Consider the following 12,291-nt stretch of genomic DNA (forward strand, 5'->3'; position numbering starts at 1 on the left):
CCACAAAGGCCAAACGTCCGTCCCGTCATGTTATGTCCAGGACAAATGACACCCACGGGACTTCTCGTGTGGTGTCAACCTTGATAACTCTCTGGGCTATTTAACAAAGTAAAATTTTACATAGATTCTCTACACATTAAAGTTACCAAGAGACTATCCAAAGATAGTAGGTAGGTAGATTATTAAAATCACAGTATTTTGAAGCACCAGAAAAGCTTGTTCATTGCTATCAATTTTATCAGATCCAACAACTCTTTTTTATAATATTTGTATTTTTTTCCTTTACTGTTCTGAAATAAAATTTATCAATGGTATAATTTACCTGTATGCACAATTACAGAAAAATACCTAATATTCTAATTTTAAAAATACAGGGAGAATAAAAGGAAAGTGATTTATAACATAATAAATATTTTGATATATAAATGCTCAGGTGTGATTATTCCACAAGCCACAGTGAAGTGGGCAGATACCTATGTGAAGATACCTTCACACCTATGTGAAGAATCTGCATGAATGACAGACACAAATGTAGACTGAATAGAAGACTCAAGAACAATGGGCAGCATTGTCACTGATGAGCTGATTTTTCAAAAGGGGGAACAACCCTTGGGAAAGGTTCAAAGCAAACAGAATACCAGAGCCATCAATTTTCACAGTGGTTTCATTCCTGGAAAAAATTACTGCTTATTAAAAACAAGCAAAAATATTGTGTCTTTAAATGTAAAATGGAGCTAGGCTCAGATAATCATATCCAGGTTTTTCACCTACATGAATGCCTGCAGAAACACTGGAGAGCTGTGTGGGACAGAGAACAATGCTTGACTGTGTGAGTGTCCTGTACATTGCAGGACATGGGCCCTCCCTGAACCCCACCTATTAAATACCAGTGGTGCCCCCCAAGCAAGGAGGCTAGGCAGAAACACTCCTTGAATCACAAGATAAAATTTCCAAAATACAGAGACCATGGTACCAAGCCAAATCACCACTGATGTAGTTTAAGACCAATCAATTCATTGCTCAGCTAGAGGCTGGGTTCATAGCCAGCATATGAGGGCAAAACCTGGAATTCAGGTTTGTGCTCCTATTCGGCATGATCTGGTGCTTGTTGAGCCCTCAATAGTCCCCATGGTAACCGCTGGATTGATGTTGATTGATCAGATCATGCAGTTCACATCACAGACACATAAACACACTTACAAAAGTATGCATACACACACACACATATATATAACACCACAACCACAATCAGTAATACAGCTAAATTTTGCAACAAGCCTTTCAAAAATTTTCCATTAAATCTAAGAAAAAACTCATATCCTTACACTGGCTTAGAAGGTCCTAGACAACTTGACCCTCATTTGCTCTTCAGCTTTTTTCAAACTATATATTCCCTTGTATGCTATGTTTCTATCATGTTGGTTTTCTCCCAGTTATCGACAAGAGTTACCTCCTTCTTGACTCAGGACCTTGTCCAAGACTACTCCTGGATTCTCCTGCTCATTGCCTGGCAAACTCCTACTTACTCTGCATGCTGCTGCTGCTAAGTTGCTTCAGTCGTGTCTGACTCTGCAACCCCATAGATGGCAGCCCACCAGGCTCTGCCATCCCTGGGATTCTCCAGGTAAGAACACCAGAATGGGCCGCCAGCTTAACTCAAAAAGTCACTTCCTCAGAAAGCTTTTCCCTGAGTCTCCTTGTTTGATGTTCTCATATCACCTCTATTTCTTGAACACACACTTACCAGAGCTTAAGATTAAGTGTTTGTGAGATTCTGTGTTTGATATCTGATGCCCCTACTTAGGTTTTACTCATTACTATACCCCAGCACCCACCATAGTGCTTGGAACACAGTAGGTTCTAAACATCTGCTGAATCTATGAATGGATGAGAAATTGCATTAGCTATTCACAATGACTTTCAGGTTGGCTGGAAGGCAGACATAATAGGGCAAAGAAGATCGTTGGTTTTCATGATGATCAGCAGCGACAGAACCTTGGTTCTGCGTTGCTGTAAAAGAGTGTGTGTGCCTGCTCAGTTGCTCAGTTATGTCTGACTCTTTGTGACCCCATGGGTTATAGCCCACCAGGCTCCTCTGTCCATGTGATTTCCCAGCCAAGAATATTGGAGTAGGTGGCAATTTCCTACTCCAGGGGATCGTCCTGACCCAGGGGTCAAACCCATGTCTCCTGTGCTTCCAGCAGTGGCAGGCAGATTCTTTACCACTGTGCCACTCAAGTGAGAGGAATGCTATTTGAGACAGCTTGTTTTGGCATAACTGTTTCAATGGGTTTGTTTGAAAAGAACACAGTGGAATAGAGGATGCTGGAAAGCACCTTGCTGTTTGGATGGCTCAAGGCTCCTGCACCTATTTGGAGCTGGCTTCCCTGCTGCAAGGGACTGGAGGTTTAAGCAACAGCTTGGTGAACATCTGCTACATAGGACTCAACTCTATAAGCGTTTTCACTTCACCCTTGCCTTGTTTACCACTAATACCACCTTATCTCTGAGAAGTCCTTGATATTGTGCCTTTTAAAGTGCAAATTTTGTTCCATTCTTTCCCCAAATTTCATTAATTTGGCACATCTGCACATCACCAGGGCCATTATTCATTAATGTTTTATTTGAACACATCACACTTTGACACAGATGCAGATTTTAGCTTCATCATAAACACTAATATGCATGAACTCCTGTATTTCTTGGGTTTAGTATACTGATGTGGGAATGACTGCTCTTTTTCTTAATAGTGTTGCTGTGGAAGAGGTACACCAAGGCAAACTTCCTTACTGTCCTAAATTTGCTAAGATTACTGAAGCACAGAGAGGGTCACCAACTTGCTCAAGGTCACAGAGCTCTTGGAGGTGACAGAACTGGGATTCAGAGTATCCAGCTCTTGGTCCCATCATGGGCTGTCCCTGCTACAGTGCCTCAAGTCATTCATAACTGAGCTCTGCATGCACACAGCAAACTCTTCTGGAAGATGTTTTCCCCTTGACTGTGTTATATCCAGTGCATGGTGCTGGTTTCTCATGGCTAACATTTTTTATTTGTCTCTTCACAATTTGTAATCTTCTGACCCATCTGTGAGCATGTCTCATTTACAAGTGTGTATCCTTGTTTACGTTACTAAGATGTTCACAGTTTTGATGATGGAGGCTATCTGACACACTCACAGAGACAGGTAAATTTCCTCTTGGGAGGTACAGTGAGTTTTCCATGTGGGTGTCTAATTCATTCACGATGAGTTTTTTTTTAGAGCATCCACAGTACTACCATCCCAGTGTTGAGGGAACCCTTCAGTGAGGCCAAAGGGGGGTTTCCTTCTTGATTCTGGAAGCCACTGGTTTCTGGAAGATTCTCCACCCTCCTATCAGCATATGATGGCGGGCTGGTTTCTGAATGATTACAGAGTTGCTGATCTGTTCTTAAATCCAGTCCCTAACCTAGAATTTCCAGATGTACAAGCTGGATTTAGAAAAGGCAGAGGAACCAGAGATCAAATTGCCAACTTTTGCTGGATCATAGAAAAAGCAAGGGAATTAAAAAAAATTTTTTACTTTGGCTTCCTTGACTATGCTAAAGCCTTTGACTGCATGGATCACAACAAACTATGGAATATTCTTAAAGAGAATGGGAATACCAGACTAACTTACCTGCTTCCTGAGAAACCTGTATGCAGGATAAGAAGCAACAGTTAGTACTGGATATGGAACAACAGAGTGGTTCCAAATGGGAAAAGGAGTACGTCAAGGCTGTATATTGTCACCCTGCTTATTTAACTTATATGTAGAGTACATCATGTGAAATGTCAGTCTAGATGAATCACAAGCTGGAATCAAGATTGCTGGAAGAAATAACAAATCTCAGACATGCAGATGACACCACTTTAATGGCAGAAAGTGAAGAGGAACTAGGGAGCCTCTTGATGACAGTGAAAGAGGAGAGTGAAAAAGCTGGTTTAAAACTCAACATTCAAAAAATGAAGATGATGGCATCTGGTCCTATCACTTCATGGCAAATAGATGGGGAAAATGTGAAACAGTATCAGATTTCATTTTCTTGGGCTCTGAAATCAATGCAGACAGTGACTGAAGCCATGAAATTAAAAGACGCTTGTTCCTTGGAAGAACAGATATATGTCAATCCTAGACACCGTTTTAAAAAGCAGAGATATCACTGTGCCGACAAATGTCCGTATAGTTAAAGCTATGGTTTTTCCAGTAGTCATGTGTGGATGTGAGAGGTGGACCATAAAGAAGACTGAGCGCTGAAGAATTGATGCTTTTGAACTGTGGTGTTGGAGAAGACTCTTGAGAGTCCCTTGGACTGCAAGGATATCCAACCAGTCAATCCTAAAGGAAATCAGTCCTGAATATTCATTGGAAGGACTGATAACTGAAGCTGAAGCTCCAATACTTCGGCTACCTGATGCAAAGAACAGACTCTGATGCTGGGAAACAGATCCTGATGCTGGGAAAGATTGAGAGCAGGAGGAGAAGAGGGCAACAGAGGATGAAATGGTTGGATGGCATCACTGAGTCAATGGACATGAATTTGAGCAAACTCAGGGAGATAGTGACAGACAGAGAAGCCTGGCATGCTCCAGTTCATGTGGTTGCAAAAGGTCGGACATGACTTACCAACTGAACAACAACCTAGAATTAAATCACACATATAAACCCAGGATTTCCACCGAAATGTATTATACAAACTTGAGCTGCTTTGCATCTTCAACTCCAGTCACACAGGCATTCTTTCTGATTCTAGTTAAACACAACTAGATCATTCCTACCATGTCATGGCTCCCTCTGTTTGGAATGTTCTTTCCCCAGTTCTTGCCACCTGGGTTTTCATCATTTATATTTCAGTACAAATATCTCTTCAAGGTCTTTCCCATTCTATGCAAAATTGTACCCTGAATCCTCACCCCAATGACTCCATGACCTTCTCTTTATGGAACCTATTACTACTCCCAAAGTATTTATTTGTTTACTATCTACCTCACCTGCCCTCAGGAGAACGTAATTCCCAATAAGGGAAAGATGAAACCTCTCTTGTGCACCACTTTCTCTCCAGGGCCAAGCAGGGCACTTGATAAGTAGTTTCTAGGTAAATAAATGCATACCTACGGTCCAGTCAGTGGAGCAAGGTGTGGAGGAGAAAGGAGAGCTGTGGAATCAGATGAAAGCAGCCTTCTGTTACAATGTAGAGATGAGAGCACAGAGTTAGGCGTTAGACAGGTCTGGGTTCCAATTCTGCCTCTACCAACCTGGCTGTGCATCGTAAGGAATTTACTTAATCTCTACTCTTTTTGTACACTGACAGTATATCAGGATTCAGCAGGTTTCAGAATATCCTGAGCCTGGTCCAGTGCCAGCCATTGTAACAGGATCTCAGCAAATGTTAATTGACTTCCCTTTGCCTAGAAATGCCAGAAGAAACCCATGAACTTCATGACACAGCCTTTGTAATACACTTGACAGTTAATGAAGAACTCAGGCATCCTTATATTTGGTACGATCTGCTTAAGTGCAATTGCTGTACACTTTTCAAAGAGCGGTGACATCTTCGACACTTGGTTATCTCGTGTTGACTCCTGACAGGTTTTATAATCTTAAATTCACTGAAAAGAATCTCGTCTTTTAGTCCCCGTCCTGTATATTCAAGTTCTCGCTGTATGATAGAACCGCATACGCCGTACACAGTTCCTCTGGCTGCTGAACGCTATGTTCCTCAGGTGGCATCCTTGACTTTGCAGTACTTGTCAGCAACTGGCTTTCCTGGAGCTGTACTGCAACCACTCAATTCACAGTGGCATTTTATTTATAAAGCCCTTGTTCAGAATATTAAAAAGGGCATGCCACAGACTCCATTCCTTTGCTTCAAGGACTGTGATTTTGTAAAGCTGGATCCTGTGGTCTACTCAGGAGAGAATCACTGGCTGCAGCAAATATTTAAAAATGGTTTTGGATCTGGTCCCATGGTGTTAAGTCGGCCAGTAGCTGTACCTACTGAGTCTGCTCACGGGGAGTGTGGTTCTCCTTCCTGCTTCATCCCAGATGATGAGCTAGACTGGCTGAATGGGACGATTTCACGGGACTTCCAAGGCCACTCAGGCCACTTTCTCTAGTCATGCAGGATGTTGCTTTCCTATTAAAAAACCACTGGCATCTCTCAGATACAAACTTGGGAAGTTTTGAAGTTTGTTAGTCTCTACCTGGATCAGCAAAATATTTAGTGAATTGTGAACTATAGGTAAGACTTCTGGGTTTTCCTCATACTTCATTGCAGTGGTAGCTAGATTTATTCCATTCAAAACTGGTCCCCAAGAACAGGAGATGGGGCCTTTCTAAAAGTGGCTTATCATGTTGACTACTCTGACATCATAATTGCATGATGTCCGAACTTGGTCTTTGGTCTGAAGATCAACTGAGTGAGCAGAGCGCAGAGAGCTGTTGAGAAATTCTGTAAGGGATGGCAGATGGGGGCCTAAAACACTATGTTCCTGGCATCAGGTTGTGAGGACCTGGGATCTTCTCAGATCTGTCCTTTAGGGCTTTGCAGATGTTGATGGCAACTACCTACCTGGTGCCATTTTTCTTCGCGAAGCAACAATTAAAAAAATGAATTTTGGATTCTGATAGACAAGGTTTTCTCAGCCTCAGCACTACTGACATTGTAGGTTGGATGATTTTTTTGGTTAGGAGGCTGTCCTGTGTAGTAGCATCCCTGGCCTCTACCACTAGATGCCAGTAGCATCTTTTGAGTTGAGATACACAGAGACACTCCCAAGCAGCGCTAAATGTCCCCCTGGGGTGAGAGTTGGGGTGGCGGTGAAATTGCTCCTGGTTGAGAACTAGTCCGGTAGACTTAACGGTGGGAGATTCTGTGGTCACAAGAAAACTTCTCTGAGGGTATTCTAGCTTCTGTTGGCTTTCCTGGGGCTTTTTGAACCTTGAGTTTCCTGGAAAGCAGACTTTTAATGGACCTGAAGATAAACGAAGGATGAACTAAAGGAGAAGGTGAGAGAGGGTGGTACCTGAATGCGTACTCCTTCTCTCTCTCTTCCTTCCTCTCCTTTGTATCTGTTAATCCTCTCACAGGGAGAGCCAGGTTGTAGATGAGAAGAAACCTGACTGAACTGGAGAAGCTAGAGTGGGGAACTCCAGCATCTGCAGCCTGAACTAGGGGAGCCTGAGGCTTTTTAGAACATCAAGCAGTCCTGATACTTAAATTCAGGCATCAGCAATTTATTGCAGACAGCATGGAAGACTGTTTTTGGAGGCAAGCCGGGCATCTGCCAGGGCCCTTGGCAAAACTGCAAGGTAGGCATAGCTGTTTTTGCCACCACCTCTCTTTCTGAATGTCCCCACACCCATTTCACTTTCTCTGCCCTCCAGGCACAGAGTCGCCTCACGAAGCCCTCTGGCTGCTCAAAGTCTGCCTTTCCTGCTGGAGCCATCAGTTTCATTACCTGCCTCCATTTTAACTTTCCTCCCCTGAATGCTGATTTCAGCTACTTTGGTGGGTGGGTGGGTGGGTGGGGGAGGTTAAGATGAAAGATTCAAATATTTCACACCAAGAGGAGAAGAGTCAGTAGATTTAACCTATTCAGGGGATGATGTTTTGACCCATCAAAACTTGCTACTTCTTTTTTAAAACACATTTTGGAACAAAAGGTTTTTCTATGGCTCATCTAACTTCCCTGAAATGGGTATCATGGTTGTGTATTTCCCAACCTCAATATCACCACTTGACAGTCACAACATGCAAATTCCATAAACTGGAGCTTTAACTTAGAAATGAGCTCCACACAAGGTAAACTGTGCATTTCCCATCAGAAAAGATTCAGATTTCTTGGCCTAACATACAAAGGCTTCACAACCTGCCTTTCTAACCTCTTCTCCATTCACTCACTCAAATATGGTGGAAAAGATGCACACAAATTGTGGCTTTCACCCTCTCAAAATGCATATAGTCCAGCAGGGAGATACACATAAGAAAGAAGAAAAGCCATACATTAACCCAGGGTAGGTAAAGGAGGCTTGGGAGCACCTTGTGGGGGGCACTAATCCTGACTAGTCCAGGGAGGGAGGCTCACTGCTCTGCTGTCTTCGTGTATGCCTTGTCTTCTCTCTCGAGCTGTGTGCACAATGGTCCCTCTGTCTAGCATGCTCTCTTATGATCTGTCTGGGAAACTCTTAATACCCTTTATGATCCGGCTTAACTGTTAGCTCCAGGAGAATTTCTCTGGCTGTACTTTGCCCTCCCTTGTTTTTCCCTGCTTCACCATGTCCCGCTCACTCCCGCCCACCCTCAAATGAAAGTATTTTCTTTCCTTTGAGCCAAGTCCTTAAACATCATCTCTATGGAAATATGTATTGATTTGTTTACTTGTCAGCCATCCCCATTAGACATTTTTCAAAGCCAAGGCAATAATGTATGTCTCTTTTTAATCCCCAGCTCCTAGCACAGTGTCTGGCACACAGAATTGCTCAGTAAATGTCACTGAATGAATGAACCTATTCTAACTAGAATCTGGAAGATGTGATAGCAGGATGTCTGCTTTATTCCTTTTTATATTACACTGTGAGGATGACATCCTGCTATCACATCATGATGACCCAGATTAAGAAATAGCCCCCTCTAGTTTTAACTCATCAGTGGATGTTATCCACTTGAACTGAGTGTGTCATCACGGCAAAGACTCAAAATTCTGCATCTGACCTTAAGATATTGGGGTCTTCTGTGAAGCATGTCCTCATCTTAACTTCAGGCCTGATATCCTAGATACCAAATATCTGGCTGAATGCCAAGCAATTCAGTCAAACGTCACTTGCCAGACAGAGTCTGAAATCTAACGGCAGGAAGCTATACGCTCCACTGGATAGTATCTTGTAAAAGATCTTGAGCACCTTTCCTCCCCCCTTCCCCCTTCCTTACTGAGGCTGCAGGTTTATCTTGTCACATTTGAGAAAAAAACAATTAACATGTGAATCTTGCTGGGACTGTCTGCTAATAGTTAACCTGTGTGGAGGTCAGTCTGTTTTTCAGTTGTTAATAAACATCAGTTAAAATCCTGCCACATTATCAGACGGGATGTGCTTTGCTCTGCTCTGAGTACAAATCAGCCATCTGCCTTGGTGCGTTTGGTCAGAACACTGCGCCTTTGGAAAGGGCCGTTGTTACGGGATGCATGGCAACCACCTCCAGTGTGGCACAGTGCAGAGTTGGCAGGGGTTTCTGCTCCGGTCTCATCCAGTCCCACCACTAGGCTCACACAGCTCTGTCTTCCTTCCTCAGGGGCACTCAACAACAAACTGAGGGCTGACCGCCCTCCTGCCCTTCCTCCCTTTCTTCTGGTCTTGCTCCCTCCGTCCTCTCTTCTGCTATCCAACATTCTATCTCTGCATAGAGTCTAGAATGATGACTTGTTCAATAAATATTTCTTAAATGGGGCTGTAATTCTCTTCTTGAATACAAATTCAGCTATATTGCAGGAAGTTATCAACTCTATGATCCCAGCTGAGTTCACTTTCTCTGTGTGTGTGTGTGTGTTTGAAGTATGAATCCATGATCACTACATTTAATTCATCCAAATTTTACATTCTTTTTTAACAAATGTAACTCTTTTTCATTCTCTCAATTGAAAAATTTCAAATTCCATTATGTTACATTGAAATCTTCTTTTTAAAACAGTGTAAAGCAGAGAAAAACTTTACTCTCTTTCTAGTCCTTACATTAAGGGGTTTATTTCATGCGTCAACTATTTTCTGAGCTATTTTTTTTTTTTTTGTTCCAGACGCAGTTTGAGACATTGAGGCTACAGCAGGGAAGAAGGCAGATATATTCCTGGCTCTAACGAGCTGGTGTTTTGAAGGATTTTTATATACTAGAACTGTGCTGTCCAGTAGGGTAGCCATTAGCAACACACAGCCCTTTAAATTAAAACTTCCTTCAACTAGTCACGTTTCAAGGGCCCACTAGCCACATGTGATAAAAAGTACAGGTCTATATCAGTTCCACTATCACAGAAGATTCTAGGACAGGGCTAGTCTAGAAGAACTTACAAGACCTACTACCATGCTGAGAGCTTGGGAAATCCCACAGCAATATTGTGAGATGATTTATTATGACGTACATCATGATCCATTCACACACAATCCTCCCTTTGAAACACAGAGATTACAGCTAGCATGCCTGGCGCCAACAAGTTTATTTTTCTTTGGGGCATCCTGTTTTTCCTTACAAGATGGTTAAATCAATGTGGGGGATAGCATTCCGAAATGCTCACTCATTTTTCCTGCTTGTCTTGCAAGCAGGTATTGGCTCTGAATCAGGGAAGGAGGGGTTGCAAGGCACAACCCAGAGACAGCCTTCAAGTCTCTGGCTCCTTCTGTGGTTCAGATGTATAAGCTCTCTGCACTTTCAAGCATTTGTATTATATGTATATGTATATGTATATGTATGCATGCTGAGTTGCTTCAGTCATTTCTGACTCTTTGCAACCCTATGGACTGTAGCCTGTCAGGCTACTCTGTCCATGGGATTCTCTAGGCAAGAATACTGGAGTAGGTTGCCATGCCCTTTTCTAATATGTATATGTAATGTATATGTATATAACAGAATGGGAAACACAAAGGAGAAACTAGGGAACACGTGAAAATGTTCTGGCAGGAGCAAGACTGCAGGGGAAAGGAGAGAAATGTGTCTATGCACACATGTGAGGCTGTTTCAGAGTGGATGCCAGTTTGCAAGTACTTCGTAGGTTCGGGCTGCATGGTCTTCCTGGCAGCTCAGATGGGATAGCAGAGTCCCAGAGGGAGAAAATGTCTAGGATTTGAGACTGCGGGAAGACCTCATAAGTCAACTAGATTTGCACAGTGATGAGTATAATGGACATTTTAGAAGCAAACTGTGTGGACATGAGTAGACGATGACTCAAAACTACAACCTGACCCACCCCAGCATTAATCTACCTCAGGGAAAGTAAAGAGGGGTGACCCTGAGGTCATAATTTCCCCCTAGTGTAAGAGGGTAGGATGTAAAATAGAAATAAGCAGAATTGTAATAAAAATACAGTTGATTTTTCTAGCTGCATCTGAGGCCTACGAGCCATACCCACTCCTTGGGCAACAGAATAATTTGTCTCCAACACAATCTTGGAAACCTGAACAATGGTCACTCTTGTCTATCTATGAGACTAGATCTCATCATCCTCATCTGCCTCTTATGCTACCAGGCTCTAGTCTCCAGCTGCCTCAATCTGAAAAAATTATTCTCACAACCACTTCTTACCCATGATCTCTATTTTTTGCAATGCAAACTCTTCCGCTTAACTATCCTGCCTTATGCTATTGTCTTCATACGATGTTGGGCTTTCTGCCCACTGAATTTTCCTATTTCTCCCTTTCCCCAGAGCTTTCTGGAAAACCCTTACCGCTGAACACAGACTCCTCTGCTTTCTTATACTTATACTACATTTTCTTGCCTTAGCTAAAATTCTTTTGCAGGAAGACACTGCCTCCCCGTAACCTTCTCAAATGGAAATCACACATTTCTGCTCATCTGCCAGTAAGATTCCCGTAAGTCCTGTCTGCATTCTCACTGATACTTTGCCTCTTCTAAACCACTGTTTTTCACTCTTGTGCAAAAAGCCCTTTCTCCCTTGAGTTCCAGGTCATCCTGCTCAGAGTCTTCCTGTCTACTCCATCTTGTGTCATTAGTATGGACACTTCAATACCTGTAGTGACAAACACAGAAGCAGCTAGCTTCACTATGCAGGACCTCAATTCCAGTGTATCCTGGAACCCATTCATACAGCCACTCTTGGACTTTATCATTATCCTAAATGTCCCACCTTAGTACCAGCTTACCATTCTCTGACCACAGCATCTTATCATCACTACTCTGAGGAACCTTAGTTCTCAGAATAGTTGGTATTCAGGCTAGAAGTCTAGTCCTTCAATTACTCTTTTTAATTTGGAAATACTTACCAACATTGTACCTTTATTTTCTTCACCCTCCATCTTAGAGTTCATAATGCACAACTTTAAGAACCCTTGCAAGCTTCTTCAAAATCCCTAGGCCCCTTTATTCTTGCTATATTGGCACAACAAAGCTTCAATCTTGACTTAATCCAGCTATTTGTTTTTCCTGATCTGGGCTGCTGAGTTTTGACTGAGAAAACAGACAACCGAACTATGCAAAGAGGTGGCCCTAAGTGATTCTTTGATAGGTACTGAGTCAGTGACTTTCCCAAGGGGTGATTACGAAGCAATACTTTTT

The 12,291-nt window shown here is 42.6% G+C and overlaps 1 protein-coding gene across 16 annotated transcripts in view; it reads right to left on the bottom strand.

Annotated features, from left to right (window-relative positions):
• The window catches only part of TRPM3 (transient receptor potential cation channel subfamily M member 3), a 612,777-nt gene that overhangs the window by 47,444 nt on the left and 553,042 nt on the right, over positions 1-12,291 (bottom strand). The gene's annotated exons all lie outside the window — the stretch shown is intronic.

The sequence above is a fragment of the Bos grunniens genome, chromosome 8 (genome assembly GCF_055505025.1).
Source record: "Bos grunniens cultivar Pamir isolate PY7600 chromosome 8, Bosgru_T2T1.0, whole genome shotgun sequence".
In the NCBI taxonomy this organism is placed as follows: domain Eukaryota; kingdom Metazoa; phylum Chordata; class Mammalia; order Artiodactyla; family Bovidae; genus Bos; species Bos grunniens.